Genomic DNA, 14,070 nt, shown 5'->3' with positions numbered 1-14,070 from the left:
ACAGAAGAAGTCACCACAGTGAGAAGACGGCACACCTCAACTAGTAGAGCAGCAGAAAGCTCATGCACAGCAATGAGGAGTCAGTACAGCCAAAAAGAAATCAAGAAGAAACTAAATGAAAACTGCATCTTCAGTAGAAGTGAAGTTCATGAGGGCAGAGATCATGAGCAATCACCCTGTCTTGCCCAAAGTCTTAACTGCAGTGTTCCACACTGTGACGGGCCCATATCAGGCTCTCAGCATACATACTTTGCATCAATGAATAAATGCATGATGCAGAGCTGTGCTCAGTGACCCATTGTAAACAGCAGTACTTCCATTCTGCCCTCACCTTTATAAAACCTGAGGACAAGGGTCTTTGAGCAATTGATTCAACTTTTTCAACCATATGCTGATGTGATACACACAAGCTAATGAAGCAGAAGCTTTTCTTTGGATTCCAACTTGAGACATTTTTTGCTTGTATTTTAAAGCACCAATCTAGCCATTGAAAATGCCTTTGTTCCAACAGAATAATAATCAAATTATAGTTCAACAGCTGTGTGCAATGCATATTTAAAAAGAACATTTTTTGTGTGAATTATTCCCATTTCCATTTTTCCATGCAGCTCAGTGTTTCTATATTGATGCTATTAAAACTATAGTTGAGAAGAGTTGAAAAGAAGAAGGAAGGAGCACAGTGAATACCCACTAATCTCTCAGAGGATGCTGATTAGACATGAGAGTATTTCTCTTTAGTGCTAAAAGGGTTTCCTAATTCTAGACTGAAAGACAGCAAATTTTTATTGCAAAGGTCTAAATAGTAGATAGATCTATGTGGCACGAGTAGTCAATCTTAAAGGAGATCAACCCAGAATACTCATTGGAATAACTGATGCTGAAGCTCCAATACTTTGGCCATATGATGCAAAATGCTGACTCATGGAAAAGACCCTGATGCCGGGAAAGGTTGAAGGCAATAGGAGAATGGGACAGCAGAGGATGAGGTGGTTAAATAGCATCACCGATTCAATGGACATCTTCAGTCCATGGAGTCACAAAGAGTTGGACATGCCTTAGCAACTGAACAATTGAACAAGAAAGTAAATAATTAGGCTGTATAATTTCTGGTGAAACTCCTCACTTTAGAACAAAGTAACCATAGACAATGCTTATATGATGAAACACAGCTGTATTCCAATAAAATTTTATTTATTTTTTTTAATTTTATTTTATTTTTAAACTTTACATAATTGTATTAGTTTTGGCGGGAGAATGGCATTGAAACATGTAAAATATCATTTTGATGTTTGGCAAATCCAATAAAATTTTATTTACAAAACAGGTGGCAGACAGAATTTGGCTTGTGGGCAAAGTTTGGTGATCCTTGTTTTAGATGATGTGTTTTGCTTGTTTGCTGCTGTGGGTTTTATATAGGGCCATGAAATATATTGTCTCCTTGGAGCCTCAACTGGCAGTTTGACATAGCACGTGTTCTGAACCCAATTTTAGAAATGCAAGTGTTAAGGTGCAGAAAGCTGAAGCCACTTGAACTGGATCATAAAACAGTCATTTTTTTGCAAGTCAGAACTAGAACTTTGGTCCCTAAACACATATTCTGCCTGTTGGTAAACCAAAATTTCCTGTTATCTTTGTATCTACTCATGTGGAAGTATTTGGTCACATATATAATGTGATTCAAAGGATAGAAATATACCTCCCACACTGGTATGAACTTGTGCTCAGATTTTCACAATAGAAATTTATTTCTCTGACTAAGAATGTAGTCTACTTTAAAATTTCCTTTAGATGGTGTATTTTTCAGGGCAATGTCAGAGAAGGAGACCAACACTCAAAGTGGCTTGAGCAAAATAAAAAGAACGGGAATTTACTGGTTAACGTAACTAGAAAGTTTAGGGATATACTGGCATCAGACACGGCTGGACCCAGTACAGCCTTATTTCCCACCTCTGTTTGCTCTGCTGTCCTCCAGGTCAGTATCGCCTTCACTACACAGCCTCTCCATGTAGCGTCCTACAATATTTCCAGGTTTAGACCCTCAGTGCTCTATGCTAGCAGAAAAGGAAGTCTCTCTTCCTCAGCAGTATCAGCTTGGGCTTAGGCTTCTCTCTCATTGACCTAAACTGGGTCACATGTCCATCGCTAAGAAATCAACCAGTCCAATCAATCCTAGTGAAAGTCATGTGCCCAATTGGCTTATGCATGACTCACTGGCCCCCGCAGAGATAGAATCAGCCTCATTCCAATCATACAGACTGAAAGTGTGGGTGGTTTGGCTCCAGAAGGAAAGTTGGATTTTCTATTGCCAGAGGAAGGAGGAATGGATTTTGGCAGCGAATAGAACAGATGTTCGCTATGGAAGGACAAAACATAAACTCTATATTAATCAGTATCCATTTATTGGGAAATAATCTCAGCAGAAATTAGTCATTCAATTATTTTGCATGCCTTGAAATAAATTAATTTTGAGGAGTGAGTTGGCAAAACCAGTCTAGCACTTGGGCACAGAAACAAATCATGATGGTTAGATTCATATCTTCCATGGCTCTGTGCATAAAAACTTGTGCTATTTTGGTTATCAAGTTGAGATTCCTACAGAATGCTACCCCAAGTTTATGCACAACCCACGTTTCTCTTACCCTTCTATACTACAAAAGATAGAAAAGCTAAATTTTTTGATTTCCTACTGTTACTTGCATATAAGAATGGCCCTGTCACACAGAGATAAACAATGAGATTGGGAAAATGTTTCTGGGAAGGGATCTATTTTCTGCACATAAAGACAGAGACCTGCTAGAAATAGGCTTTTAATTCCTTCTTCCTGGAAAGTGGAAATAAGACCTAGAGATATAGCAGCCATCTTACAACCATGAGATGACAAAGGATCACAAAACGACTATAGCAGCCCTGGATTGCCTACCTCCTAACTGCTTATAGCACTCTTATTTCTTAAAGCCAATAAAGTGGGGTTTTCTCTTTTCTCGTAGCTGAATATACTCCTGCCTGATTTAATTCTCAAACTGATTTAATGTTGCTTAGGGATGCTGAGAGACTGGGACCAGAGTCCCAGAACAGCAGTTCCTACATCCTAGAAATTAACAGATCATTCATAATTTTGGACATTTTGGCTTATTGTGTTAGAAGGATATTACTAGCACATTTTGATTATCTCCCTCTACAAAGTTTAGAGAGACCCCTGGGAACTCTAACAGCCATATGGACCAAGACCTGAAATGAGGTAAACTGATTCTCTGGTTATATTTACATGGCATTTACTCAGACATTTTCCTCAGCAAGTAACACTGTAAAATTGCAATACTCTATCCCAAAAAAATCTGTTGACTCCCTCCCCCTGAAAATTTTGCCTAATAAATACTCAGAAAATGCTTGGAGGCATAAGAGATAAACATTTTAATCTTCCTTAAGTTTCCGAAAATATGGAAGGGTTTGAGTCCAGAGAACAAAAAAGAAATAAAAATTCCAAGACAATATAGATAAAGATTTGAATAGAGAAATTCTACCACAATTTCTTTCATAGGTTTAAAGGACAACAGAACATCTCTCTCTAAACTGAAAGCAAACAAAAAAAAATATATGTTTTCACTTTAATTATAAATTATCATTTATCACAAGGGAAGAAAAAGACCAAAATGTGCCACTTCTTCCTGGGGCAATAGTCCACCAAATGGCTTTTCAGTTCATTTCATTAATTTTCACTCCCACCAACAGTGTAAAAGACAACTCATTTCCCTATATGTATCATCATGAACAATTTAACATATAATACAATGTTACTGAATATTTTCAAACTCTCACTTCTCGCACTCAGAATGCAGTCTGTAAAAAAAGAACATTAAAGGGTCAATGACAAAAATACTATTTTATGACTATAATAATTATTTTAGTGAATATTCTATCTTATCAACACCTCTACCTATTCATCTTCCAAATAATTATTAAGAATCTAAGTGCAACTCTTGCATATTCAGTGCAGCATTATTCACAATAGCTAAGATATGAAAATAATCTAAATGTCAATGAATGAACAAATAAAGAAGTACGCATATACACACACATACACACATGCATAATGAGGGAACTCTGCCATTTGTAATATACAATAACCTGGAGACGTTACACTAAGTGAAATTAGTCAGACACAGGAAGACAAACAGTGCAAGATCTCACTTATACACAGAATCTAAAACAACCAAACTCATAGAAATAGAGTAAAATAGTGACTTCCAGGAGCTGGGAGGAAGGGGAAATGAGTGATGTTGGCCAAAGAGTACACAGTTTCAGTCAAGAGAGATAAATGCCAGGGAATCTAATGTACAGCATAGTGACCATTGTTAACAATACTGCGTCATCATATGACTGACATTTGCTAAGAGAGCAGATCTTAAATGTTCTCACCATGATTTTTTCTTAGTTTAAAAGGAATCTAGATAACCATCGAGGACATGCTGTATGTGCTGTGCTGTGCTAAGTCGCGTCAGTTGTGTCTGAATCTCTGCGACCTCATGAACTGTAGCCCACCAGGCAACTCTGTCCATGGGATTCTCCAGGCAAGAGTACTGGAGTGACTTGCCATGCCCTCCTCTAGGGATCAAACCCCAGTCTCTTTTGTCTCCTGCATTGTCAGGTGGGTTCTTTACCACTAGCCCTACCTGGGAAGCCTGACAAGCACATACTGCATAGCACAGGAAATGCTACTCACTATTCTGTGATAACCTGTATGAGAAAAGAATCTTAAAAAGATGAATATATGTACATATATGCATATATAACTGAGTCACTTTGCTGTACATGTGAAACTAATATGACACTGTTAAATCAAATATAAACCAATAAAATTAAAATGAAAAAGGAATCTAAGTGTAAGGTGCTAGGAGAGATGGTGAGTCAGATGTGTTCCTGAGGCTCTACTAATTCACTTTCCTTTTGTCCATTACCATGTTGGTCAAATTGCATCATGTTTTTAGCATTAGTTTTTCCAGCCATAAAATGAGAAGAAATGTTGAGGTTACCATTATATTTCTCATGGTTCATATGCTGTAATTCTTGATTATATACTCTTTAAATAAGTTAAGTGTTAAGTAAATGTGTGTGAGAGAGAAAGAGAAGATCAAGTTGCTACATATAGAACAAAGTAGTGACTAAAAGTGTTTCTTTGGTCTCAGGCCAGCTACTTTACTAGAGAGTCTATGAAGTAATGTAGTCTCTTTAGCCTCTTTTCCATAATCTCTAATATTGGGATAATAGAAACTAGTTCAGAGGGCAGGTTTTAGGATTAAACAAGATAATTCACAAAAAAGGACTTCAGAACATAATCAGTGTTCAACAAATTAACTATTATATTGTTACATAACTGACAAATATGAAATAACATCAGTTACAGAGGACAGTTTATAGCTACCTCCTAAAGCGCCGAAGAATTGATGCTTTTGAACTGTGGTGTTGGAGAAGACTCTTGAGAGTCCCTTGGACTGCAAGGAGATCCAACCAGTCCATTCTGAAGGAGATCAGCCCTGGATGTTCTTTGGAAGGAATGATGCTAAAGCTGAAACTCCAGTACTTTGGCCACCTCATGCGAAGAGTTGACTCATTGGAAAAGACTCTGATGCTGGGAGGGATTGGGGGCAGGAGGAGAAGGGGATGACAGAGGATGAGATGTCTGGATGGCATCACCGACTCGATGGACGTGAGTCTGAGTGAACTCCGGGAGTTGGTGATGGACAGGGAGGCCTGGTGTGCTGTGATTCATGGGGTCGCAAAGAGTCAGACATGACTGAGCGACTGAACTGAACTGAACTGTAACTGTACCATTGATTATGTCTGCTGTCAAAAATGAGAAGACCCAAAGATATACTTGTCTTAGTTTATTTCAAGGAGTAACTGCTCACTAAACATATTTTGTATGAGTGAGTGAATGAATGCTTTTTGGGATAATCTGCCTAAAAGTGTGCTGCACATAATTATATTCTCCTGGGTGTCATCTGAAAGGAGCATTTGAGACAAAGACCTGCAAAAAAGATATTTTTTGAGGCACATGGAAGTGAAGAGGGAAAGAGGAAAAACCACTCAGAGGAAGAAGGGTTACCAACCTGGTCACCAGTGCAAGCAACCAATTACTGGATCAGCTCTTATGAGCAGCTTTCAGAACCCTCACCTGAGAGAGAAAAGGGACAAACTTGACTTCCTACCATCACCTATCTCCCCACCAGTCACAGGTGGTACCAGACACTTATCAGCCCTACACTTCTGGATTGCACATTATGTGGGTGGCAAGTAGGTTCCTGGGGATTCAGTAGTGTGAGAGAAGCCTCCAAAAGGAAGGGAGAGTGCCGGGATCCATCCCCGCCAGGAGCAGGAGCTCCACCCATGGCAGGAGAGACACAGTGCAACACTGAGATGAGATTGTGTCAGCAGAAAGTGAGTCAAAGTCTGAGCAGAACTGTGTGTGGTCACCATGGCTGGAGCGCAAGGTACAGTCCAAGAGGATGACTGATGTCAACTTGAAATGCTCATTTCAACAGAGCTCATGCAGAGGAGAGCAAGTCAGGGTGATGAGGGCACTTTCCAAACCACTTCATCAGAGAAATGGAGACTGTGGAATCAGAGGAACAATAAGAGCCAGTGTGTAACCTTGTTGACTATGTGCCATTCACCCATCTGTGTGTGTGCTCAGTCTCTCAGTCATGTCTGACTCTTTGCCATCCCATGGACTGTAGCCTGCCAGGCTCCCCTGTCCATGGAATTTTCCAGGCAAGAATACTGCAGTGGGTTTCCATTTCCTACTCCAGAGGATCTTCCCAACCCAGAATATGAACCTGCATCTCTTGCATCTCCTGCACTGCCAGGCAAGTTCTTTACCACTGCACCACCCATCCCCAAATATAGTGCTGGAGAAGACTTTTGAGAATCCCTTGGACAGCAAGGAGATAAAACCAGTCAATTCTAAAGAAAACCAACACTGAATCCTCACTGGAAGGACTGAAGCTGAAGCTCCAATACTTTGGCCACCTGATGCAAAGTCCTGACTCATTGGAAAAGACCCTGATTCTGGGAAAGATTGAAGCTGGAAGGAGGAGAACGTGACAGAGGATGAGATGATTGGATGGCATCGCTGATTCAATGGGACATGAACTTGGGCAAACTCCAGGAGATGGTGAGGGACAAAGAAGCCTGGCCTGCTGCAGTCCATGGAGTTGCAAAGAGTCAGACACAACTTGGCGACTGAACACCACCACCACCCATCTAAGTGCTTTATATTCACCACCTCATTAAATCCTCCCAATGGGAGAGAGCCTGAACTTTCAGAGTCTAGAGTTACTGATGAGAGGCTGAAAGCAGATGCCTGTCCATAAGGTAGGTGAGACTTGGGATTGAACAACTTGTTAACCCTACAGAGCTACAAGCCTCTCTGTTAGGCTGTAGCTGTCTAAACCAAAGAACACTCAGAGGTGAAGCATCACTCTTCCAATGTTTGAAGCACTGTCATTCATTATAAGCGTATTTTAATTCATACTTAACAGATGGCTCTTGTCTTTTATTAGTTCAACTTTCCAACAGTCCACAGTTTTAAGCATTATATGTTGACAACTGTAACCCTCCTCTTGAGTGCCACATCTCAACTTCATACATCAGGTAATAAATAACATTTCAAAATAATGCCGTCATTGCTGAAGCCTGTTTCAACACATGGTGTGCAGACACACACATACACACACAAATGCACAACTACCACTGGCTATTTGGAAAGCCACCTTGCCCGATACTGTAGCTGATCGAAAATTGGGACTACTAAATCCAACCTTCAAAAATATTGGGGAGATATTGGGATTATGTAATATCTAAAATTATAGTAAGATTAAAGTTTTATCAATTTTAGATCTGGGGAATGAAATCATGATTACATCATGCATATGCATTTTTTATTGTTTATACACACACATTTTGAGCAATACATTAGTTATAAAAGTAGGAGTCTACTTAAAAGTATTAGATAAATATGAAATATCTTGAAGTGGTGCTTTGCTGATGTCTCCGACAGTAAAGAATCTGCCTGCAATGCAGGAGACCTGGATTTGATCCCTGGGTCAGGAAAATCCTCTGGAGAGGGGAATGACAACCCACTCCAGTATTCTTGCCTGGAGAATTCCAAGGACAGAGGAGCCTGGTGGGCTACAGTCCATGGGTCACAAAGAATCAGACATGACTGAGTGACCAACACACTTACTTATTTACTTAGTACTTAAAAGTATCAGATAAGTATAAAATATCTTGAAGTGGTTTACAATAAAAGGCACCAATGAGAAAAGATGTCTATAACATAGAAAACGGGTTAGCAAACACCATACACATAAAATAGAAATTACATTCTAAAAATCTAAATTAATATAGTTTTTGAGCTTCTTAGCAGGCCATCAAAAAGGAGATAACATGATATTCTCACAGCGTGTAAAAAAGGATGTTTTTGTAAAGTAAAATAAAGCAAATTTTCATTTAACTTTATCACTTCCAAAATTCTATTTCCTTTTGTCTCACCCTAGCTCTAGAATAGAAATTGCAGGCAAAACCACAAGTTTAGATATTGCTGTATAAGATTGAAAGGGGTGTCTGCATGGTGTAAAACGAGGCACATAAAAGACTCATGTGATTAAATATATCTACCCTGTAAATGAACTGTAATATTAAAATTTCCATCAGTTGGAAAGACTAACAATGGTGTATTTAACTGGATTTTAAAACAAGTAAATCACCCTAATTAGAGTGTGGATTAGTGCACTGATGTTAAATAGAAGATCAGACTCTAGTCTTCTTGCCACACAGCCTCATCCTCAATCAAGTTCCAGTAAATATTTTTATATCTGAGTTAGATAAGGACATTGATTGCATTTGAATCAAATTTGCAGATGCTGCAAAGCTGGAAGAAGCAATAAAAATGTATATAATCATTTTAGGATCCTAAAAGTTCTCAATGTGTTACGATAAGAAGAATTTTAAAAGTTGAAATTTATTCAGGATAAATAGAGATTCCTAGGGAACTGACTAGTTAATAACTTAGGTGTCTCTCAAACCCTGAAATACTACTGTTTGATTCCAAAAGGGATTGTGCGCATGCTTAGTTATGTCAAACTCTTTGTGACCCCATGGACTGCATGGATTTTCCAGGCAAGAATACTGGAGAAGGTTGCCATTTCCTACTCCAGGGAATCTTCCCAACCCAGGGATAGAACCTGCATCTCTTAGGTCTCCTGCATTGGCAGGTGGATTCTTTACAACTGAGCCACCTTGGAAGCCCTCTAAATGGGGTTGTGCTCCTCTGTGCCAAGTCGCTTCAGTCATGTCCAACTCTTTGTGACCCCATGGATTGTAGCCCACACGGCTCCTCTGTCCTTTGGATTTTCCAGACAAGAATACTGTCTGGAGTGGGTTGCCGTTTCCTCCTCCAGGGTATCTTCCAGACCCAGGGATGGAATCTACATCTCATGTCTCCTGCATTGGCAGAAGGGTTCTTTAGTGCTAGTGCCACCTGGGAAGGCCCAGATGGGTTGGGTATCCTCAAACACAATGGAGTTGTGGTTCAGGAGGTGTTATTCACTGACACTGCAGAAGGGATGCTCTTTACCTTCCTCCCCACTACACAGCACAGCAGCCCTTAAGTACGACAAGGCCATCCATTTTCTGTTCCCACTACTATCACTGGTACAGATCACCATTATCTCTCTCCTACGACACTGCAATAGCCCATGAAACATCTCCTCTCTCCAATATGATCACCCACTAAAACTTCTCCTCCACAGATAAGCCAGACTAAACTTCTCAAATGTAAAATAAACTTTTGCTATATATGTAAAAAATGTTTGTATCATTTCTTCTTAAAATTCTTCCCATATTTACTCAATATTAGTTTTTTTAATCTTGATCATAACTCTTAAAGCCCCACAACATCAGGCCTCTCTGTTATCTCTCTGACCACTTCAGTTACCCCCTTCCCACACACAGAGTTCCCTCTGATCCAGCCACACTAGCCTTCCTTTTGCAAACATGCCATGTTGAATTCTAGGTCAAGGTCTTGGACTTTGCTGCTGTGCTGTCTAGAACACACGTCTCTCAAATCTTTACATGACCAGCCTATCATTTTTTTTTTCTTTTTCTGTGTTATTTACAGCAACTATACTGGTTTTTGTATTTCACTTAATTTTCTATTGTGTCTTTATTTTCTCCCTCTTGTTAGAACAGAAGGTCTATAACAGCTAGTTATCTGTATGTAATTCTCTACTGAATTCCCAAAGTCTAGACAGAATAATGTCCAGAGTGGAATTTAATGTGCATTTGTAGGAAGAGAGTGAGGGAAAATGGAAGGGAGGAAGGGACAGAGGAAGGAAGGAAAGAAGAAAGGAAGAAAAGAAAGCAGAAAGGAGGCAGGAAAGAAGAAAGGGGGGAGGAAAGACAAATAGAAATTGCCTGTAAAAAAAAAAAAAAGCCTTTAGAACTGGCTACATGCTTGATTCCATTGAAAACAATAACTCTCTGACACCAAATTTTTACTCATAAAGTTACACTCACCCTTCAAAAACAGCAAAGAATAGGGAATTGTGCTATTGATTATCTTCTATAGAACAGAACAGACATTGTCTTCAAACAAGGTGCTTTCTTCATGTAATTTGTCATTCATAGCTAAAGTCCAATTAATCAAGTTCCCAGTAATGAGACTTGAATTTTCACTGCAAGAGTAAAATTAAAGATCATTATAAACAATTATGCAAAGAAGAAAAATCAAACTGTAGTGAGCTATCTCTTTACCGCTCAATAAATAAATAAATACGAAGAAAGTAATTTTCCTTATACCACTTAGGGGATCTAGTGTGCCAGATGGCAGTAAATTTCTGCCTAGGGTGTTACCAGTTTCTTTTTGTTAAGTTGTGGCAGCTTTAGTCCTGTAATGAATCTACTTTCTGATGGAAGGCTAGGGATTAGTAGCAATAAAAAAGGAGGAAAGATTTGACATTTTCATAGAGGAAATGTGGGAAGCACTTGTTCTCCCATTAAAAATGATATTTTAGTGGCTGGCTGCTCTGAGGGAGAATGTTCTGTACCTTGTCTGTGTCTTCTTGGGTTGAGGGGAAAGCAGCAGCTTAAGGTATAAATAACTGTATGAATTGTCTGCATTCTGCATGGCTGTAATGTCCCTAGCCAACAAAAAGTCCTTATTTTACCAAGCCATGGTGATGATGCTGAAGAGAAAAGAAAGGCTTTGCTTGTTCAGGATATTATAGCTTTCACTGTGTCTCTAAAAAGGTTTTTGTCATCAAATTAGCCAAATCCTGTGTCCACTTGAATTTCTCATTTGCCTAGTATTCCTTTTCTTTGAATGAGAAACATCTGTGCTGACTTCTATTCCTGCCCATGCTGTACACAGTTTGAAATACAAGAGCTTTAAATGGATGGAGAATGAAGCATATCTTTCTTCTCCTATTCAGTGCCCTTGACTGTGCTCAATTATTAGCTAATTCAACAAATACTTACTGAGTCCCTACTAAGTGCTGAGGATATGGTATTGACAGAAATGGTTCCCACCTACGTGAAGTTTATAGTCTATCAGAGATACTAGATGTTGATCTAATAGTTCTGTGAGAAGTATTTTGAAAGGGGAAATACAGGTGGTAAGTCATGATTTGGGGCTTCCTTGGGGACGGCTCAATGATAAAGAATCCACCACCAATGTAGGGGATATAGGTTTGATCTCTGTGTTGGGAAGATCCCCTGGAGAAGGAAATGGTAACTCAGTATTCTTGCCTGGAAAATGCTATGGACAGTGGGCTACAGTCCATGTGGTTGCAAAGAGTCAGACATGACCTAGTGACTAAACAACAACAACATCATGATTTAGTTATAAGAAAGTGATATTTAAGCTGAAATCTGAAGGATGAGGACACATGATCCAGACTGAAAGAATAAAGAATATGGGACGGGGTAAGGGCAAAGCTGCAAAGCAAAGGAAGACATAAGAAAATAGAGAAAAATAAGAGGGTGGGTGGAGAGCACCTTCAAGGAACTGAAAGAAAAAGGTCAGGAGAGAAAGACTTGTGATGAAAAGATCATGCTAGGCCCTCTAGATCGAGCCTCTTGGAGAGCTTTATGCACTAAGGTAACTTGCCCAGATTTGCTTTTTGATAAGAATGATTTCAACTACTCTGTAGAGAACTTCAAGGAAGGAAAAGGTCAGTGCCGTACTCCAGGTAGAAGAAGATGGGGGCTCCACAGAGTGCAGGAGGTGGACCGGGAGATGAGTGGAAAGATGAAAGAGAGTTGTAAGGAAACAATGAAAACAGACCATCTAGGGGTGAGGGATGATGAGTCTGCTTCAGAGAACTTGGTGATGAATGACCACTGACGTGAGATATCAAAACTAGAAGGTCACATCAGCCTTTTCAGTTCTCTAGCCAAGAATCTGGAGAAGGCAATGGCACCCCACTCCAGTACGCTTGCCTGGAAAATCCCATGGACGGAGGAGCCTGGTGGGCTGCAGTCCATGGGGTCGCTAAGAGTTAGACACGACTGAGCGACTTCACTTTCAGTTTTCACTTCCATGGATTGGAGAAGGAAATGGCAACCCACTCCAGTATTCTTGCCTAGAGAATCCCAGGTACAGGGGAGCCTGGTGGGCTGCCGTCTATGGGGTCACACAGAGTCGGACATGACTGAAATGACTTAGCAGCAGCAGCAGCCAAGAATCTACTACCTAAAGAGACAAGTTCAGTTTTCTCATTCTGTCTAAAAGGAATGGTCTCGGCACTACTGATACTTGGCTTCCCTGGTGATTCAGACAGTAAAGAACCCACCTGCCAATGCAGGAGCCACAAGAGACCTGGCTTCAAGCCTAGGGTTGGGAAGATCCCCTGGAGAAGGGAATGGCTACCCACTTCAATATTCTTGCCTGGAGAATTCTATGGACAGAGGAGCCTGATGGGCTACAATCCATGTGGTCTTAAAGAGTCGGACACAACTTAGCAATTAACACTTTTACTTTTTTTCAATTCCTGTGTACTTTACAATGATGATCAGCATCCCTGGTGTCTAGCCACTAGAAGCCAGAAGCAGCTCTGCCTGCCCAAGTTTTGACAACCAAAAATGTCTCTGGAGGGCAACATCTTCCCTCTTGAAGACTATAAACCTGTTCTGATTCCACCTTATCTACACATCTTCTTATCCTTCTTTCTCCAATGTACCCTACCCTGGACCACCACATTCTTGTCCTCACTACTTCCTACATGTGCCAAAAGACCACAGGAGATTTGTTTCATAATGCCATTTCTGGCATCAGAAACACAAACCTGGGTTATTCTAGCTCCATAGTTCACTAACTGTAAAATCTAAAATTACTCAATCACTTTTAGTTCTTCATTTGTAAAACAACTCTCTTCCTCATGAGACTATTCAGAAGATTATCACAGTCAAATGAGAAATACAAGCATCATACATTTTATGTTCTCAATTTATTTTAGTTACAGGAAAATATACTCATTTCACCTTTCATGTCTCTTCCCATGACATAGCCAGGGCCTAAAATAACACTCATCTCTGCTAACCACCACCCAACTATTGAATTCAAATTTGACTTATCTCTCAGGATCCTCATTGACACTTCCTCCCCAAGGAAGATTTCTACCTGTTATTCTTATATATACTGATTAGTGCCATTTTCAAACTCCAGCAGAAGTTAGAGCTCATACTATATAATAAATTCTAAAGAACTTATTCATATATTAACATATTTTCCATTTGTCTGTGCAATTCTTCAAACTTCCTAACAATATACAAATTCCATGATGATAAGGGGAGGATATATTGTTATGGGCAACAACTGATGTTGAATGGATGCCAATAGATTGAAGCCACCCACAAGTGGGAGGAAAAGTCAATTTCTAATTATAGCTAAGTAGCCAAAGGACCACCCTGTGCAAAAGCAGCTGGATGGATAAGATCATCTTATTCCTTCTGATCTTGTTCATGCACATGGATGCCAATCTGCATAAAATATAAATGAATTCCCAGCAAGAG

General features: G+C 39.7%; 1 long non-coding RNA gene across 3 annotated transcripts in view; it reads right to left on the bottom strand.

Annotated features, from left to right (window-relative positions):
• Nucleotides 1-3,442: 3,442 nt before the first annotated feature.
• The window catches only part of LOC123335033, a 280,541-nt gene continuing 269,913 nt past the window's right edge, over nt 3,443-14,070 (bottom strand). Inside the window, exons 5-6 of one of the 3 annotated variants that reach the window (XR_006553277.2) lie at nt 10,576-10,733; nt 3,443-3,837 (exon numbers count right to left, since the gene is read on the bottom strand). This is a non-coding gene — a long non-coding RNA (uncharacterized LOC123335033). The remainder of the gene's footprint in view (nt 3,838-10,575; nt 10,734-14,070) is intronic. The other 2 variants (XR_006553278.2, XR_006553281.2) reach the window with 2 other exon arrangements.

This window comes from Bubalus bubalis, chromosome 9 (genome assembly GCF_019923935.1).
Source record: "Bubalus bubalis isolate 160015118507 breed Murrah chromosome 9, NDDB_SH_1, whole genome shotgun sequence".
Lineage (NCBI taxonomy): Eukaryota > Metazoa > Chordata > Mammalia > Artiodactyla > Bovidae > Bubalus > Bubalus bubalis.
Note: the sequence above shows the minus strand (reverse complement) of the source record. Positions and strands in the feature narration are given on the sequence as shown.